Source organism: Anolis carolinensis, chromosome 6 (genome assembly GCF_035594765.1).
Source record: "Anolis carolinensis isolate JA03-04 chromosome 6, rAnoCar3.1.pri, whole genome shotgun sequence".
NCBI classification, from domain to species: domain Eukaryota; kingdom Metazoa; phylum Chordata; class Lepidosauria; order Squamata; family Dactyloidae; genus Anolis; species Anolis carolinensis.
Window position 1 is genome coordinate 76,000,046 of NC_085846.1, and position 20,684 is coordinate 76,020,729.

Genomic DNA, 20,684 nt, shown 5'->3' on the forward strand with positions numbered 1-20,684 from the left:
TTCTTCATGGAAAAATAAGACATCCCCAGAAAATAAGACCTAGCGCATCTTTGGGAGCAAAAATTAATATAAGACACTGTCTTATTTTCGGGAAGACACGGTATAGGAGAGCAAGAGAGTCTACACAAGCAGATCCCAGCATTAAGAGGAGCAGAAAAGGCTTTGTTTGTTAACGGTGTCCAGTAGCTATTGCGTGTACTTACACGTTCCTTACCTCCAAACAATAGATCTATACATGATGTCAGGCTAACACAGATAATGCAGTCCAAATGCTAACTGTGCCAGAAAACACAAAGCAAAAAGGTCATCCCAGCTGCAGGACAATAAATGAATGCATGGCAAAGAGTTCAAAACCCATGCAATACTGCCAGTGGGCTGAACTGGGGCCAAATTCAAATGAAGCTTTTATGCTGGCATTCCTTTGTTTATCTTGGCTGGTTTTTTCCACACAACCTTTACAGGACACCATCGTCCACTTGCGTAGAAGCGAGCATTCAAATGGATTCCTTTAATGCAGAAAATCTGTTTTTCGTTTTAAAGTTGCAATGTGTTGGAGATGCTTTCATGGAGTATCAGGACTATAATGTTTTGATAACATGTTTTTGAGGGCTGTTTTTTCACATTTAGTTGCAACAAGGAAAGGGATTGGTACATTGGCAGCAGGAGCAAAGGAGGCTTTTATTTTATAAACTTTATAAATGTTATCCGCAGGCTGTACTTCCAAACCAAGGTAAAATAGGAGAAGGAACTAGAAGGAGACACTTCCATCTTCTTCTTAGGACAGTGTTTTTCTTAGAAAAGCAGCAAATATATATTAGAAAGCTAACAAGGGAAAAAAAGAGGTATGGGGAAGGAAATGTCTTTCCTCACCCACCATGCACACACCTATGATTTTTCACATTAGTATAATGCTGGCCCCAAGACTTTGGAGGTGTCTATGGACAACGCCGGCTCCTCGGCTTAGAAATGGAGATGAGCACCAACCCCCAGAGTCAGACATGACTGGGCTTAACGTCAGGGGAAACCTTTACCTTTTATAAAGATGGAAGAATACACCACAAAATGGAGGAAATATGAAGAAAATCCATTGAAATTCCAGTTGCAATTTATATTGGAAAAGAAATGTTCATATGGTGCTAGAAGTCTACTGCATAAAAGAGCCCTGAGATGACAGAGAAATTATCTGGCTAGTTCAGCATTTCTCAACCTGGGGGTCGTGACCCCTGGGGGGTCGCGAGGGGGTGTCAGAGGGGTCGCCAAAGACCATCAGAAAACACATATGGTCTTAGGAACCTCTTTTGCAGAGCCTGTCCTTCTCTTTCTTTTAGGAAACAGATGGCGAATCCTCCCACCAAAAAGCCCAATTTGCCCAATTCTATTGTTGGTGGTGTTCAGAATGCTCTTTGATTGTAGGTTAACTATAAATCCCAGCAACTACAACTCCCAAATGTTAAGGTCTGTTTCCCCCAAACTCCACCAGTGTTCACATTTGGGCATATTGAGTATTTGTGCCAAGTTTGATCCAGATCTACCAGTATCAATATTTGAGTCCACAGTGCTCTCCAGATGTAGGTGAACAACAACTCAAAAACTCAAGGTCAATGCCCACCAAACCCTTTCAGTATTTTCTGTTGGTCATTGTAGTTCAAATTTGGTTCAATTCAATCATTGGTGGAGTTCAGAATGCTCTTTGATTATAGGTGAACTACAACTCCCAAATGACAAAATCAATCCCCCTCAACTCCACCACTATTCAAATTTGGATGTATCAGGTATTTGTACCAAATTTGGTCCAGTGAATAAAAATACATTCTGCATATCAGATATTTACATTATGGTTCCTAACAGTAGCAAAATGACAGTTATGAAGTAGCAACAAAAATAGTTTTATGGTTGGGGGTCACCACAACATGAGCAACTGTATTAAATGGTTGCGGCATTAGGAAGGTTGAGAGCCACTAGGCTAGTGTACCTTTTTTTTTACACATGCATTGTCTGGTGGCATAGTGCATTAAAGCGCTGAGCTGCTGAACTTGTGGACCAAAAAGTGCCAGGTTCAAATCCCGGGAGCGGAATGAGTGCCCGCTGTTAGCCCCAGCTCCTGCCAACCTAGCAGTTCGAAAACATGCAAATGTGAGTAGATCAATAGGTACCGCTCTGGCAGGAAGGTAACAGTGCTCCATGCAGTCATGCCAGCCACATGACCTTGGAGGTGTCTACGGACAACGCCGGCTCTTCGGCTTAGAAATGGAGATGAGCACCAACCCCCAGTGTCGGTCACGACTGGACTTAACGTCAGGGGAAAACCTTTACCTTTACTTATTGTCTCACATGCATTCCATGTTTTCTTTTAATCCAACCCTCTCCAGTCTGTATCTTCCTAGAAAGATACCAGATTGTATCTGATTTTGGAAGCTAAGCAGCCCTAGTTAGTGCTTGGATGGGTGTCCTAGGTGTTGTAGGCCGTATTGTATTGGAAGTAACTGGTAAAACACCTCAAGAGTATTCTTTCCCTAAGAAAACCCTATTAAATTAATGGGGTTGTCATAAGTTAATAGGTGATTTGATGGAACACACACATGCACTCCAGTCTGAAAACAAATATTCCACAGCTAACTACCATAATCTTTTCATAAATTATCCCCAAAGAATGAAGCATATGTATAGGGATATGAAGTTTGTGAAGCAGTCTAATTTGCCTGTTTCCAGTACTCCTGCATTGTACCACTGTGTAATGTTAAGCTTGTTATTCACCATAAATCCTAAATCCTTTTTGAAAATGCTATTAACTAGCTGCTAATCCTTCCTTTCCTCTTACACTTTGTTTTTTATTTCTTTCTTATGCATTTTCATTTGTTCTTGTAGGATTGTGCTGAATATTTAACTTGAATCTGCCATTCACTCAAGGTTTATGACACCTCCAAAGAAGCAAATCTGCATATTTGAGAAGTTCACACAAATACTGACCCCTTTGAAAATGAATTTGACTTTTCTAGTTTAAGTTGACCAGTTACAATATGACTGCTGTTTTTAAAAGCACATTTATGTATATATATTACGGATTTATGAGGAATGCTTGCTGGACCTTTTTGGATTTTTAGTAGATTCAAAGTTTTGAAGTTGGTAGAATTCAAATCCATTTTGAAATGGGAGTATTATCTGAACTGGGAATTTAAGACACAATAGTCCAAAACTTCACTGTAATCCACCTCTGCTGCCTTCTTAGTCCTTATTCAAAAATTAACTTAAGAGGCCTTGTGTTTGGACTTCTGTGCCCCTTCCCCAGATGTTATTGAAACTTGGGTTTGTAAGTTGGATGTTTGTAAGTCGGGGACCCATCTTTGTTGGGGATTGTGGATGATAGATAGAAGCTCTTACGTGTGCCAGTGAGCCCAGAGACAACCTGCAGAATGATGCACCACTCAGCTTTGCAGAACAAATAACACAGGAACTTTTACAGATTCCTTAAGAGTCCCTTCAGGTGAGAAGGGCGGGATAGAAATATTGGAAATAAATAAATAAACAGAACAATGGTATTTACAATAGTCCCTCTGTTTGCTTACAGAAATCAGCAGTCATAAGCAGTCCTTTCTTAGTCCATAAATCTGCTTCAGTGAAGATCAGCAGCAAACAAGGCCTCAGAAATAGTCAGATCTCTCTGAGTACAAAGCCATCTTCTTTCCAACCAGTACTCAGTAGACTCTCTCTCTCTCTCTCTCTCTCTCTCTCTCTCACACACACACACACACACACACATACACAGAAACCTGTTCAAACTGGTTCTCCAGCAGCAAGACAGCAACAGTTACAAACTAATTCCCAGGTCCTTGCAAACTCAGCCAATTGGCTTCATGCATTTGATTTTCCAATTAACACACATATAGTATCTTTGCAAATCATCACAATCTTTATAGTACAGTGTTCCCTCACTTATTGCGGGTGTTAGGTTCCAGGACCACCCGCAATAAGTGAAAATCCGCAAAGTAGGGACACTATATTTATTTTAATATTTATACATTATTTTAATAGTTATACACTATTTTAAATCTTTATCAACCAATCGTGTGTGGATAAATCACCTCCTTCTCCTCCTATTGTCACTTGGGCTCCTTTTCCCTCCCTTTGGCTTCTCCTTCCTCCCTTCCTTAGGCTGTAAATTGTAATTTTTTATTATTTATAATAGTCTTTTAGAGTTTGTTGAAAAACCATGAAAGAGTGAATCCGCGAAAAGCGAGTACTGAGGGAACACTGTACTTCTAATGCCTTCGTGAGGACTTGGATAAGGTCACTACTTCAAAATGGGCTCTAGGTTAAACAATCCAGTTTAAATTTTTGCTAGTACCAATTATTATTCTCAATTGAATTGTGCTCAGCTCACTATTCAGGGTTTGTACCTTGCTTATTGGCTAATTACTAAGAGGAAACAGTCATACTAAATCAATGAGGTTATCTTGCATAACAAGACAACCTCATTGATTTGGTATGACTGTTCCCTCTTAGTAATTTTGCATGGATGACTTAACATTTGTAATTACAGCTTTGCTGTTATATATTCCCGTAAAGAAGATCCCTGTTATCAACATGCTAATCTTCTACAATTTGTCCAGTTATTTGTCCCCAAAAACAAGGAGATAATTGCCAATGGGTTTTTTCTATTAATGTTAGAATATAGCTTATATCACATGGAACTGAAAGCAGCTTAGCCTGATACTCCAAATGTGGCTCTTCACAGCTTATGTTTTCTTTGGTGTTGCAATCTGGTGAAAGGCGTTTCTTGCAGCTGATGAGTTTTCAGACTCATCCATAGAGCAAGACAGTGGTAACCAACTGATACTAGGGAACGATTTAAAACATACTCTTAAGTCAGGATGTAGAAGTGGAATGAAATGTATCTGCGGTGTATCTGAAATACTATTACTGCTACTACTAATAATAATTTCATTTTTTTCCTGCCTCTCCCCAAAGCTCACAGTGGGATCCACTCAGGTTTTTGGGGTTAATTTTTGGCAAACATTAAGCATGACGATATATATACAGTAGAGTCTCACTTATCCAACACTCGCTTATCCAACATTCTGGATTATCCAACGCATTTTTGTAGTCAATGTTTTCAATACATCGTGATATTTTGGTGCTAAATTTGGAAATACAGAAATTACTACATAGCATTACTGCGTATTGAACTACTTTTTCTGTCAAATTTGTTGTTAAACATTATATTTTAGTGCTTAATTTGTAAAATCATAACTTAATTTGATGTGTGATAGGCCTTTCCTTAATCCCTCCTTATTATCCAACATATTCACTTATCCAACGTTCTGCTGGCCCGTTTATGTTGGATAAGTGAGACTCTACTGTACATATATACTTGTGCATTGGATCATAGGCTAACAGCTTGTACTATTGTGTTCTTTAGTAACCAAAAGTTTTGGGGTAAGCAATGAGTTACAAGTTAACATAGAGGCCTACAAATAAATATTTTGAGATAATAAAGATGCAACAAAGTTACTTTTCCAAAACATCACAGTGATTATGAACAGTGCTACTTTATTGGAGTAATTTGGGACATTTTAAGAACATTTTGGCTGATTTTGTTTTGCTAGTTATGGCATTTTGTTCAGATGGAACCCCGTCTCTTTAAAACCGAGGAGTAGAAAGCAACAAAAATGGGCCATGTATAAGTTGTACTTTTTGTTTTTGTGTCCTTTCAGGGTTCATGGCAACCTTAAGGTGAACCAATCACAGGGTTTTCTTGGCAAGATTTGCTCCAAAGTCCTTGCCTTTCCCCCCAAGTCAGACAGTCTGACTTGCCCAAGTTTGCCCAGTACGTTTCCATGGCTGAATGGGGATTTGAATACTGGTTTTCAGAGTCATAGCGTGCAGCTACCCTGTAGAATTAATGCAGTCCTATACCACTTTAACTGCCATGGAATCATGAGAATTGTAGTTTGGAGAGGGACTTTGGCAGAGAAGGCTAAAGACGTCACAACATTACAACTCCCATGGTTTTAACAAGTAACAATAACAAGCTATCTTCGAAACACTGCAATGAAAAAAGATTTCAAAACTCTGTGAATAGTTGTTTTAAATAGTGATAAAGTGGAGAAGTTACTTTTTAAAAATGTGTCTACAATTGTAACTGACTACTTCCAGAGCCTTCCAGAGGGGGTATAGTGGTCACTACTACTTTAAAAAGGTAACTTTCCAAGCTTTGTGCAGAATACTAAGATATTCTGTGCAGCTGCCGAGTTGTATTGTTGACCTACATAGCACAGTCCAGGACTGTTTTGTTTATTGTATCTTCACCTAAAAGAGCAAATATTGTCCTGGCATTAAATCAAAGGAGAGTAGTGCGGAGAGAGTGAATGAATATGCTATGCAGCAAGCAGAACAGAGCCTTTAGGAATGTACATATGTTGGCTGACAAGTAGGGAGCATTTTTATAAATGTACACAGAACTTGGAAACATTATTTTTGTGGGGAAATCGTTCCAAACAGTCATGCTGGCTGGAAGATCCTTAAATTCATAATCAAAAAAATATTACTTCCCAATTTTCTTCTTATGTTGACCTTCTGTGGCTAATAAGGGAGAGATTAAAGCTGGAAAATCTGTGTAAGGGCAGAACATTCATTTCTACCATAGCATTACAAACTAGGGCCTTTATCAAAGAAGAAAATATAATTTGGATCTGGACAACTAAACTCCAACACCTGTAGCAGGGAGCAGGTGTTTCAGAGCCAAATAGTGTACAAGAAGGCAGTTTTTACAAAACAACAACAGCAGCAACAACTTTGAGATAGTAAAGTCTCTTCTTGGAAAAAATGAATTCTATTGGTGGGGTGGCAGATTTCAATTGCAAAATAAAAATTCAAACAAATATTCACACTAATGGTTATTTTAGTGCTTTTGGGAGTGATAATAAGCATGGATTTACTGGAACATGGCCATACAGCCTGAAAAACCCACAGCAATCCAGCTTGGATTTGGATTTCCTTGGTTTAGATGTCTGTGTTTTTCTTACTTTCTTGTGACCTTTTGCTAGCGTTCGTGGATAGCTGTGTATTATCATCACCAATTAATTATATATTTGTTGGATCCATTTATATCTACCATTCTCCACTATGCTCAAAGCACTTACATGTGATTCTAAGACATATGGTTCTCTCTTATTGCTCATATAAATATTAAGTTAGGCAGTACTGGCCTCCATTCAAAGCAGCTTTTGGAGCAATGTTGTTTGAATACCTCAGGACTCTTCTGGAAAGAGATTTGCGGTAGTCAACATTCACGTCCCATCCCTCTCTTCACTCCTTGAAATCTTCTCTCTGTAAACAAAGAGTGATGCAAGATTCTGACCTGTATTGTTTGGTCTGTTTGTCCTTTGGTGCTTTTATACTTTGTTTTTTTCCCTGTGTACTTTCTGAATTATGGAGATCCTAAAGTGAACCTTTCATGGGATTTTCTGAAGCTGAGATTGTGTGACTTGTCCAGGGTTATCTAGTGAATTTCCATGGATGAGTGAAGATAAAAAACCCTAGTTTCAAGGGTTTGTATTTTCAGTCAGCCATGGAAACTCACTAGATTCATGGCTTCTTGGGGACTTGATTCTGGGTCTCTTGAGTTTTGCTTGAACCCCTAATCTGTGGCTGTAAACCAGGATTCCATGTAGCCCTAGAGTTTCACAAGAAGTCACTAGAGATTTGCAAGATACTGTGATTGAAAAAAAAATCTGAGTAGTAGACAATATAATTATTATTTAAAGGGCTCCTGCAAGTTGGAAAAGACTGCTCTAACATTACAATGGAATAGCTTTCATTGGCCTGTGTGTGCGTGTGTGTATTATAAGATAAAAAAAACTTAGCATTTTCATCTATAGGTCCTTCACAGAAAGCCCCTTTTTAACATATAGATACACTAGCTTTGCCTGGCCACGTGTTGCTGTGGCTTATGGGAATCCTTTGTTGGCCAGGTGGAATAGCAGTGAATAGCCTTGCAGTCTCAAAGCCTGGCCGTTTTCTGGAGTAGCTGGAGCTTTTTGTTGTATGAATGCAGAGGCATGGATGAGGGGTTGTGCTGCCAAGTTTAGTGTTTCTGGGATGTGTAGTTTTGTTGTTTTGTCCTAGGCCAAAATTTCATTACCCTTATATATATATAGATTTTTTAAATTTCTAGTTTTGGGATTGTATTGCTTGAAGAGGACTGTGACCTGTAGTAAGATGCAATGGCTCCCCATGTTTTATGGGAAGTAAACATGCTTGACTTGCTTTCCAAATAGACAGCTTTCTGTTGCTGAACATAATCATTTAACTGCAAGCATGAAGTAGGCCATTGACCCTGAAGTGCTTAACTTAAGTAACCTAATTAGTAAAGAGGGAAGAGCAGCAGATCATTACTCTTAGTAGTGTTTATGTGTGGCTGCAGCCCTTTCAGTGTATTTTTTGTCTTATCACTGATTATGGTGCATTGTAGAAGTTGCAGTCCCCAAAAATATGGAGGGCCACAGTCATTCACTCATACTTAAGGGACAATAGAACCTAAAACCTGCATGCAGAATGTGGCTCTGTGAGTCTATGAAGCAGGTTATAAGTCCTGCTCATAGTGCTGAGAACTATTTTCTCAGGAGTATCCATCTGTCCTGCTGAAATAGAGCAATTTAAAGCAACCACGGATAGTGAAACCTGGGGCATGGATACCAAGTGGATACCGGTACCGGCGGCAGGCCATCTGTGGATTTCTGTGCCTGACAAAACGAAGAAGCTAACCCAATGTTCCCAAACCAAGAAATCTCACTAAGTTGAAGAAGCCATCGAGGTATTTTGTTCAAGTCAGCTGAAATGGATGCCAGTTGGCGGTAAGCCACAGAAAAAAGATGAGATCCCATACAGTTCAAAACATACACTTTTATACAGTCAAATCCTTTGAATGCCCTTGTTCTGAAGCCGGGTTCACCATGATTGGCGGAGCCCCGTTGATGTCATGAACAGCTGGGAGGGACTGCAGCGCACACCAGCCAATTGGAAAGCATTCTCCACTCTCAATGCAGATTCCTGCTCTCCAATTGGGGGGGGGGGGGCAGGTTGGTCTGGAAGACAAAGGATCTAAAAGTAGTCTGAATGAATCACCTTTGTCCCAACGAGGGACAGAACAAACAGGGGCTATCAAGTCCCATGCATTTTATGGAATGTATTTGTGTTCATAAGTGACCTACCAAGGTGGGTCCGGCACCCACAGTGCCCATGTCCATTGTGTTTCTTGCGGAGTATTGTTCAAGGTGATGGGATTAGCAAACCAGTCTTGGGAAAAGGGGAAATGTCATTGTGGAGAACTGGACATGACCTTCTCAGCATTGGGATGGTCATGCCAGGTGATGGATGTCTTTGTAATGTCCAAGTAGCTGCACAAAGGACAGGCGGTACAAACCCTGGATTCCTGTTGTCCTCTGCACAGCTGGATTTATGGGGCCAGTAGGTGTCCTGTTTTGTCTTTCAAGAACAGCCTTAAGACACTGTGGTAAGCAAATAAAAACTGTTTTACTTCAGCAAAACATAAAGTACAGCACACTCAGTAGAATAATGCAAACGAAAGTCAGGAAGTATTACTTCAGACAAAAAAGCAGCAATAAATCCAGATGCAGACTCAGAGCAGGCACACGGAGAGCGAAGGCATTAGAGTCTGTTACCAGCAAGAGCTGGCTGCACCTGGTTCTGCTTTATAGCCCTGGGTCCTCTCACCGCTGCTAGGGCAGTTCCTAATTACTCAGCTGCATTTCTGGCAGCTAATCTAGCTGAACGACATCTCTGCTCTGTTTCCCTTCGCCTCTCCTGGAATGAGGGTACTAGCAAAGTCTCCTCCTCAGATCCCAATTCACCCTCAGATTCATGAACACTTTCCTGTTCCCCTTCCTCTTCTGAAGAAGAGGAATCCCTGACAGTAGGGATGGACTGGCCCCGTAGATGATGGGTGATTGAATCCTTTATGATTGAGATGATGCTCAGGAAAATGGCTGGAGGGGATTTTCTGGATCAAGGGGTACTGACGAAAGGTCACCAAGGTTGTGATTGGTGGCATACTTCTTCAAAAGATATTTTGTACATAAAGATTTAAAATACACACATTAAATGGGTAAAACGGGAACCTGTGGATACCAGGGGCTCCCACCGAGGGAACTGGGCCATCCGCAGGGAGGAGGGTTGGCAGGGGTTCGTGGGGGAGAAAAAGGGGTTAGTATAAGGGAGAAAGAGTGGATGAGTCCCGTTCCGAGAGCTGTGGGGCCGTGTGGGCCATGCGGGCCGGTGGCCACTGAGGTCACCTGCAAGAAGTGAAAGCAGCAGAAAGAGAGACCCTGGAGTCAAGGAGGATACATAGAGACAGAAATAGAGGGTAACATACCTCGGTACACATTTACCAGGGGTTAGATTATGATATAACTAATAATGGTACAAAAACATCCCGGGTGCTGGTAGCTGCTTCTGGCCTATTCCATACTTCTGAACGTCTACAGAGCCGATCACCGTAGTTCCAGGCTCCCTCTACCTGCAGAACTCTCTGCTGCGTTGCTGAGTTCATAAGTTTAATATTTTGACCGGCGGGGGGAGGGTCAGGTCTCGTCAACACTGCTTTACAGAGCACAACCTTGTATTTGAACTAATTCTGGTTTAAATGCAAACAACCATAAGAAACGAAAATAGAAACCTCGATATTCCCTATCATCAGTTAAATCATATAAAGCAGCCATATTCAGTTTATTTCATGTTGGTGAGATTTATGTGATAATTATTTCTAAATTTGAAGTTATAAAGTAGCATATGCAAACTTTATGTAGATCTCTGTCATCTCTCATCACCTTCATGAATTTTTTCTTCAGTTTTTTAAAACTCTCCAATGAATAGCCCAGTTCTAATTTGCTTTGCTTTAACCCACTCATTTCGCATCCATGCAAACATCATTGAATGGTATAATGTGGTGCAACAGTGTAGGAATTTCTATTTAAAAGTAATCTTGCATCACTTTGCAAATGCAAAACAGGCTGGTTGTACTTAAGAACAAGTACAGATTTGTCCTGAAGTTGATCCCTATGAGAATCGTGTATGTCATCCTTGCCATAATTAAGCAAAATAACATTTATGCTCCAAATCCATCATATCAGTGAATCACTTGGCCTAGTTGTGCTGATTCATCAAAGTCCCCAAGTGACGCTGATAATAACCCAGCAGGTGGCAGACTTTAGATTCAATTGTTAGCTTCTTTTATACACCCACCAGCATTGACACCTCATGTCTGCGATTCAGTGAAAATGTCTCTGTGCTTCATTCTGTACAAAATTGAAACTGATGGGCCTTCATATTCCTGGGAGCTTGTCTGAATGATCAAGCAACATCTTCTCCATCATTCTCTCAGGGAATGCAAGCATTGGACCGAATGAATAATTCCCTTAATTCTATCAGCCTGACATTTTGTCACACAAAGGATGCCTTTTTGATAGCAAATAGTGATATAGGATCTTCGCTGTGGAAGAAATGTACTTGGAAGAAATAGCAGATTGTTCTTTCTCGAAAAGAAATAGTTTCGGTGCATTTGAGGCAAAGTGGGAATTTCTGTGAATGATTCACAACATGGCCAGGTGATGTTTGTTAAGATGCTGGCCCTGTGTAGAAAAAAAGGTTTTGCTTGCTCTGTCATATTTCCCCTCCCCCCAGTATTATAAAATGACCCAAAGTCAGTGCATATTTCTAAGTGTTTTTTGTGTGATGGACCTGTGCGCATGCGCAGACCTTCCAATCACCCCCGTGGACGGGTGCGCTGGCGTGTGCACTCTTCAGGGGGCCGCTGCCGCTGCATGTATTTTTCAGCAATTTGTTTCAGGGGAGGGTTGCCAAAATTCTGGTCGCATACTCCCGAAAATTACCTAGGGACAGCTCTGACGATGACCCTTCCACAGTAAATTATCAGTGTAGATGCTGAAACTATTGGGATAGGGACAGAAATTTTGATAATTTCATTAACATTTAGACTAGATCAGAGTCTTTTCCCCACTGATGGAGAAGCCACCAGGAACTAGCAAGGTAGATTTTTGAATTAAGTACAGCACATTTTCATTCATGTCTGCCAATATTTTTATTGCTTAGTTTTCATGGTAGAGAACTTGTTGCTGCTCTGTATAATTCCAAGGTTTCAAGTAGTATGCTTAACCACCTTCACCATGCTGTGGTAAAGATACAGCTGGTGATTTACACCACAGTAAGTACCCATTATGCCAATGCATTTTTCTTGAGCAGAATATAGGAGGGGGGTGGTAATAAAAGGTCCCTGAAAAGCTAGAACCACCCTGATCAGCATGGCAGGGCAGGCAACTGTTTGAAAGCCTATTTTTGTTCCCCTGGATCATCTGGCAACTGTATGGACTAGAGGAAAAAAACATACATACCAAAGTGCTCATTTCTGGTTCTCATGATTTTCTTTAAAAAATTAGATCGCAAGTTAGCATTGTGTGTGTGCGTGTTCCTTCAAGCTGCCTGTTGACTCATGGTGACCTGATGAACTTCATGGAATTTTCTTAAGAGGTGGTTTTGCCAGTTCTTTTCTCTGCAATCTATTTAAAAGGTACATAGTTTCAGTTTCCAGGAACTACTGTTCACTTCCTTTTTTGACCAGAATAAGACCGGTGAGGTGAATTCTAGAAATGCAAAGGACTACTCAATATCTTCAGGGCCCCAAAGTGTCAGGGCCACTCCTTGCCCACTTCTGCATTAGGGCACCTTCTTTCCTCAGACTTGAGGCTTTCCTTGCTGATCTTCGAATGCCATTGTAGCATCCCTGGCCACTTTACCTGTCTTTCCACATTGCCTCCTCTGCCTTCACCAACTCCTCTGGCACAGTTGTGGTCCACCTATGATAAAAAAAAGCTATTGAGAACAGTGCTTGAACTGACATAGTCAAACAACCTCATTGTAGACATCTGAATCCTTAAGTAGAGATCTGTTTTCACTAACTGAAGTACGTCTTGTAAGAGAATTGACATGTCTGGGTTAGATTTCTTGTTCAGATATATACTTTTCATTGTTTGGAGTTTGGTAACAAGTTAATCATATTTTGGAAACTAGATGAATACTTTTACTATGACTTATACAAATGTTATTAAGACTAGTTTCTTATATATATACTTAGAGCTTGGAGCATTTACTTTTGAACCAAAAGTTCATTTAAAATTGCAAGGTACAGTCCAAAAAGGAGACCCTGGTGGCGTAGCAGGTAAAACTGCTGAGCTGCTGAACTTGCTGACTGAAAGGTCAGCAGTTCGAATCCGGGGAATGGGGTGAGCTCCTGCTCTTAGCCACAGTTTCTCCCAACCTAGCAGTTCAAAAGCATGGAAATGTGAGTAAATCAATAGGTACTTCTCTGGCTGAAAGGTAATGGTGCGCCATGCACTCATGCTGGCCACATGACCTTGGAGGTGTTTATGGACAATGCTGGCTCTTCAGTTTAGAAATGGAGATGAGCACCAACCCCCAGAATCGAACATGACTAGACTTAATGTGAGGGAAAAGCCTTTACCTTTACCCTACAATCCAAAAAAGCGTATTTTTTTCTAAGTTGTGATAGTAACCAGGAACTGAGGCAGGATCTACACTGCCCGATATCCCAGGATCTGATTCCAGATTATCTGTTTACCCCAGATTATCTTGTAGTGTAGACTCATATAATCCAGTTTAAATTGGATAATCTGGGATCTGATCCTGGGATATAGGACAGTGTAGATCCAGCCTAAGGTTCAGTAGAAGGAATATACACTGGCATGTATGTGGGAAAGTATAGTCAGCCCTCGACATCCACAGATTCACTGCCTGTGAATATTTTTAAAAGCAAAAAAAAGCAAACCTTGATTTTGTAATTTTATATAATAGACTCTGCCATCTTATACAACTGAGCCCACTATCTGCACTTCCACCCCCGTTGAAAAGACCTAGTAGCTTTTTATGTGATAGTTCCCAGCCTGAGACCCTGGCGGGCTAGTGCCTGTCAGAATATTAATCTGGATGGGTAAATAGTGTAATCCAAAGTAATAGGATTTAGTTTTGAATAGGCATGACTGGAATTGCACTGTGAGTTAAAAATAAGGAAAATATATCAGTCTTTATAATGCAATAGGACTCCCCCCCCTTACGCTGCACAAAAAGGCTTTGAAGGGCTACCCTTCTGAAATTGAATTAAAATAGTTATTTTAAAATTGAGTCCAAAATGCTGAGATGTCAAACCTTGTTTTGATTATGCATTTGTATGAAATCCCATTTCAGTGTTGATACTGTAGAATCACATGTATTTACTAGTAGATGTCTTCCAGCAAGGACAAGTGAAAAAAGTAGGGATAAAGGTCAGATGTGAATTACAGAGCAGTTGAGGAGACTCATCATCTGAGCTCATCGCTACATGTCTCTAATAAGACGGTGAGCAACAAGTACAAGCATGCCTTCCGATTCTACTGAGTTCATACCTAAATGCTTCCTATGACTTTTCTAGCTCAGATCTATGAGATATACATTTACTGACTTGTGCTTTTTTTGTCAACAGATGCTAAGAACAGAAGACCCGTGATCCCTGTATCTGCACTTATATTTGAAACGGATATGCTTTCTGTCAACCTCCTGCTGATTCTTGTCTCCAGTTTACAGGCTCATTCTAAGGTCAGTCTTTTTGCAATGTTTAAATTTGGCCGAATGTTTTCAAAGAGAGCTAAGGAAATGTTCGTGGATATGAAGCAGTGGTTTCCTTCACAGAAAATAGATGCTCTGTTCTGAAGTACAGCTTCAAAAATGTGCCAAAACATCATTCCTTCTCTTGCCCTTGCTGACTAGTCATGCAACTAAAGCAGTTTATAAGAGCACAAACAACATAACTAAGGGAAGTGTAAATTTTTCATAGAATTATAGAGTCATAAAGTTGGAGGAAACCACAAGGGCCAACCCCATGCTGTGCAGGAATGCACAATCAAAACACCCCCGACTGATGGCCATCTAACCTCTATTTAAGAACCTCCAGATAAGGAGATTCCACCACACTCCAAGGCAGCATATTTTGTTGTTAAATAGCTCTTATAATCAGAAGATTCTTCCTAATTTTCAGGTGGAATCTCTTTTCTGATAGTATGAATCCATTGCTCCGTGTCCTAGTTTCTGAAGCAGCAGAAAATCAGCTTATTCCATTTTCAAAGGGAGGAACTGGTAAAACCACCTCTGATGGCCTCATCATATGGATGCCGAGCAGCATCTTCTTCCTGCTTCTTGGTGCTGCCAGCATGCACAGAGTCTGCCACAGCCTATCAGATGATGCAAGGCTGATTTTGGTGGGGCTCTGTTGGGTTCCATGCTGGCAGCGCACTGGCAGCATAGAGACATGGAGCCCAGAGTAGTTTAAAATACATCCGACTCCTTATAGAAGAAGCTAGGGAGGATGCGAAGGAAGCCTGGGAAAGTAGGGAAATGTCGTGAGCTGTAGCAAAACTGGTAAATCACCAGCAGTAATAAGATCTGCCAACTGAAAGGTGGCTAGTTCGAAGCCTGGTCAGGGTGAGTACCCGACTGTCAAGTCCTGCTCACTGTTTACCTAAGCAGTTCGAAAACAGCTGAGCTGTAAGTAGAGAAATTAGATACTGCTAATTTAGCAGGGGAGGTATTTTACAACTCCATAAAATCCCTGCGAGCAGTGACCAAAAGGAAGGAGGAAGTCCTGATGACTCTTTGTCATAGAGAATGGAGCAACAACACCTCCCTGTGGCTGAGCACAACCTCCAAGGCACAACCTCCGAGCACAATCTCTAAGGCACCGAAGCTGGACTTCAAAACACAACATATCTTCTTTCTGTCTGTTCTGTTCTTTCTGTCCAAACCGGCACTGAATGTTTGCCGTGCATGTGTACTGTGATCCTCCCTGACTCCCCTTGGGAGATAGGGCAGAATATAAAGTAGTGTTGTTGTTGTTGTTGTTGTTATCCCATGACCAACCATGGCAAGAGGACAAAACAGTACGCTGCCCCATGGTTTTCTCCGCTGTCCCCGGCTTCTTGGCTTCCGTGTGATGAGGTCCCTAGTATTGTTTGCTTATGAAAATTGTGTAAAATTTATGAGGCCAACATAAATCAATAGGCAACTTGAAAGTTTGTGCACACATACAAACATACACTAAAAATGTGTTATCGAAGGCTTTCATGGCCAGGATCACAGGGTTGTTGTGTGTTTTCCGGGCAACCTCTGAGGATACCTCACAACCTCTGAGGATGCCTGCCATAGATGTGGGCGAAACGTCAGGAAATAATACTTCTGGAACATGACCATACAGCCCAGAAAACACACAACATACACTAAAAAATGCTGGAAGAGAAATTGGAGAAATGTCACACCACTGGCCAATGTCTTGATGGTCAGTGGAAACATGTGGCTTTCTACACATTGTTAGGCTACAATCAATAGAAGTTGCAGGACCTCCATTAGCCTTCCTATGGTGAAGGATCTTGGATGCAGCATTACAAGATTTAGTCCCAGTCAACAAATTATCTTTAAAAAAATAAGACAATAATATTCTGTTGTACAGCAATGTAACCACCCAGCTCTTGTTGTAAACATTTACTCAGATCCAAATCATGCGGAACTCCCTTGTGACTTTAAAACCTAATATAATTGTTTATTGCATTGAATACTTTTTGTTCTGGGTCTGTTTTTCTTTTTAAAAGGCAAAGGCTCCTTTTATGCCTTCCACGGCCCTTTGAGGTAGGCTATGTTTAGAGAGAGCTTAGTAAAATTCCTTTTTGAACTAAAGTCCCCAGAATCTTTCCAGCCACTCTCCATTCTGCCTGGGGAATTCTGGTAGCTGTAGACCACAGAGTACGTAATTTCTTCAGTTTCCATGCTGAGATAATATGAGTTGTTGTTATGAACTGGATATCATTGTAGTGCCAGTCCTACAGTGGTTTACAACAGAGAAAGCATCATAGTCATTAGTTGATAGGCTCCAGCATCCCATCATAGCAAGCAGTGGAACTGGATTCCTTTGCAATTTCTGTACTGTAGGTCCCCAAAGGCTGGGTCCCCCGCTGGGCAAGACAACTGAAAAATGAATTCTTGAAAGAATGAAACAACAGAAATTGAACTATGCAGGCGTGACCCATTATCTATCATATTGGATATATGAGAACAGCACAAGCACCTTGCTAACAGGAAAGCTTATTTCTCTATCTGCTTTCATTTGACTCCATATCCTTGAACTATCAGGTTAAAACATAAACCATCTAGCAGGGGCTACCAAACATGAAACCAATGGAACCCCCGGTGGCACAGTGGGTTATAGCCTTGTGCTGGCAGGACTGATGACTTCAAGGTTGGGTTGCTGACCTGAAGGTTGTTGGTTCAATTCCAACCCAGAGAGAGCGTGGATGAGCTTCCTCTATCCGCTCCAGCTCTATGTGGGGACATGAGAGAAGCCTCCCATAAGGATGGTAAAAACATCAGGGTGTCCCCTGGGCAACGTCTTTGCAGACGACCAATTCGCTCACAGTAGAAGTGACTTACAGTTTCTCAAGTTGCTCCTGACACAAAAAAATGCTAATGGACAGCTGTTAGCATTTGGCTATGGTGACATAAAGATCCTAGAACCCATCTGCTTGGTGGCAGGAGACAACATTGATTTCAATGGCCCAGTGTGAGCTATTGGCCCACTGAAAATCTGAATTGGTGCTATGATGCTAAAGTGATAGGTTAATCATACCATACTCCATTTCTAAGAAATTCCTCCTGCTGTGTCTACTGTGAAATTTGAAAAAACTTGGATTTCAAAATGCGTCTTCCTAAATGCTTCTATTTAAACTGTTTATTCTGACAAAGACAGTTTTTATGCTTTTGTGCTTGAGCATGCTTTTTTCTTTTTTCTGCCCCATTTCTTTTTCTTTTTGTATATTGTCTCCTTGATCAGACCTCTTTTTTGTTGGCTCTATGTAAGACTCCACAGAGCTTTTTCAATGGGAAATTGGAGAAAAACCATTTGCATATATATTCATTGAAAGGCTTGCAAAGGAGGAGGTGCTACATTTAAGAACATGTTCATTAATGGCAAAATACTTGATAGCAGTTTCACTATCTTAAGGATTTTATTTCTACTTTACTGGAACAGGCGGTTGATAAGATGTTGAATAGCATCTGCTGAAGTTCACATAGACAAATTAGCTAAGAAAGTATATTGTATGATTTTTATAAATGATACACCTTGCCTGGTATTAATAAACTCCAGAGAATGTTATGGTGAACTAGATGGCAGTTCAGAATGTAGAAAAGCTACTTTTTGTGCTACATCAAGAACATCTTACTTTGGAACACAGAGAAAGAAACGATTAAAGAATGTATGATAAATTGGGCAAGGAATATTGGAAGGGCGATAACATTAGCAGAATGGGAATCAATATGGGAAAGGAAACTAAATTACACGTATCTGTACAACCTGAAAGAAAATTGGGTTAAGATGATGTATCAATGGTATATGACCCCACATATATTGGAGAAATTCTCAAAAGATCTTAATGGAAAATGTTGGAAATGGGGTAAAATAGACGGTACCTTCCACCACATGTGGTGGTCCTGCGAAAATGCAAAACTGTATTGGAAGGGAATTCATGAATTATGCCAAAAGATCTTAAGGATAAAGATACCTTTAAAACCAGAGTTGTTCTTATTAGGGATAACAAATATAGAATGGAACTGGAACAGGGACAAGCTGTTCATATATCTCACAACGGCAGCAAGAATAATTTATGCCAGAGTATGGAGGCAGAAACTAATTCCAACTAAGGAAGAGTGGATAAAAAAGGTGATGGATATTATGAATATGGACCGATGGACCTTTTTGATATCCTTATCGCAGGGTAAACTTATACATAGAACAGACTGAACCCCGTTTAAAGAATGGATTAAAGACAGCAAGTTAAAGATCTTAATTTAAAGAGTATGAGAAGAACAAAGAGAACTCTGCAAAGCAAATAGAGACAAGAAGAAATTTACACTCAAAAAGATAATAAGATCCCATAAGAAGAATGGAAACTCAAAATCTTTTTTTTTTTCTTCTTCTTTATATCCCTTTCTCTTCCCCATCCCCCTCTCCCCTATTTTTTTAACCCATTTTCTCACAGTTTTACCCAGGGGAAAGTTTTGTATTTTTTAATATTTTCTTTAACATTTTCTTTATTTACCCCCTTTTTACCTGTACACATGAAAATCTCCAAGAAAATTTATTTTTAAAAAAATGATATCTTACTTTTGAAACATTAAGTAGCAATTGTCGAGGAGGAATGTAAAGCTGAATTCTTGCACTGAACAGAATTTTGGCTTTTTTTTGCCAGACACTGACATTAGCCATTCACATATCTAAAGTTTTAGCCAACTACAGAACTTGCAAAAGCTACTCCCCAAATCCCACCCAGTTGACTATGTTAGCCAGGGGGCCATACTGTTTTTGAACTTTTTAGTTTCTCTTACACCTCCAATAAACACATAATTTCCTCAGTTCTATGGGACTGTCTTTCTAGAAAGGTTTGAGCCAGTTTGTGATGGCCACGGTCACATCTGTCCTCCCTTTATTGCCTTACTGGATTCCACCTGCTCCAATTAATTTAAATTATATAGCCTCTGAGAGAGAGAAAACACAAACACCACATTTAAACTTTCTTGGCCACAACCTCTAAAAAGTAAACATGTAAGGAATGGCAGTTTTTGTTCCCTTGCATTTAACCTTTTAATGACAGGCAGCCTCAAACGTAGCCTGACAGCTGGGGAAAAAAATAAGTTACATTTTTGTGTCAGATTTTTACAAGCATATGTTCTGCATAGTCCTCAACCATGACAAGGTGTGAATATAGTCATGTTGTGCCTGAGGGCTCCTGCTCTTTTATGAAGTGAAAAGGTGTGGCTTTACTTTTATGGTTTTGGGAGTTAATATCACCATCAGTGGGAAACCGAATAACCATACAATAAAGCATGAGCTGGGGACAAGAGTGTCCCTATCCATTCTGATTAAATGACTCACAGAGCTTAGTAAATTTAGATCTTGGCTTATACCTCTAGAATTTCTCATCCAGCATGATTAGTAACTAGAAAACATGCAGCACAAAAAGCAATATTGCAACCAGTTGTAAGATTATGTTTTATAAGTAACTTGTTAGAGATACCTGTGCTGGGTCCTGTCTACACTGAGCATTTAATGCAATTCAAAACTAGCTTCAAGGTGTGGTGGTTACACAACAAACCCTCACAAAAGTGTGTGAAATAAAACCCTGAATGTGCATCAGTGCTCTGTGTAATCACCATTACTGTCTCAAAGTAGTTCCAGAATGTGTGAAGCAATCATCTGCACAGTGAAACCACTTTCTTCAATACCCATTTGAAACTGCATTAAATTGTCAGTATAGATGACCATTTAATGAGTTATAATACTTTACTTCCAGTTCTGAAAATGAAAATAATTCTACCTTCTTCACATACGTTTCGGAATCCATTCTTACTTGAATATTTGTACAATCCCTACTAGACCACTGTTTCTTATCCATATGGGGTGGCATGTGAGGAAGTCAAAGAGTAGTCATGGGAGTGAATGTTGGCCTCCTAGGATATTTCTGTGATCCTCATCCCTTCCAGACTCATTGCATGTCCCATTC

At 40.3% G+C, this 20,684-nt stretch overlaps 1 protein-coding gene across 5 annotated transcripts in view; it reads left to right on the top strand.

Annotated features, from left to right (window-relative positions):
• The window catches only part of thrb (thyroid hormone receptor beta), a 266,903-nt gene that overhangs the window by 89,856 nt on the left and 156,363 nt on the right, over positions 1–20,684 (top strand). For all 5 annotated transcript variants that reach the window (XM_062958089.1, XM_062958091.1, XM_008118958.3 and 2 more), the window contains exon 2: positions 14,567–14,679. The gene's annotated coding sequence lies outside the window, so the exon portion shown is untranslated. The remainder of the gene's footprint in view (positions 1–14,566; positions 14,680–20,684) is intronic.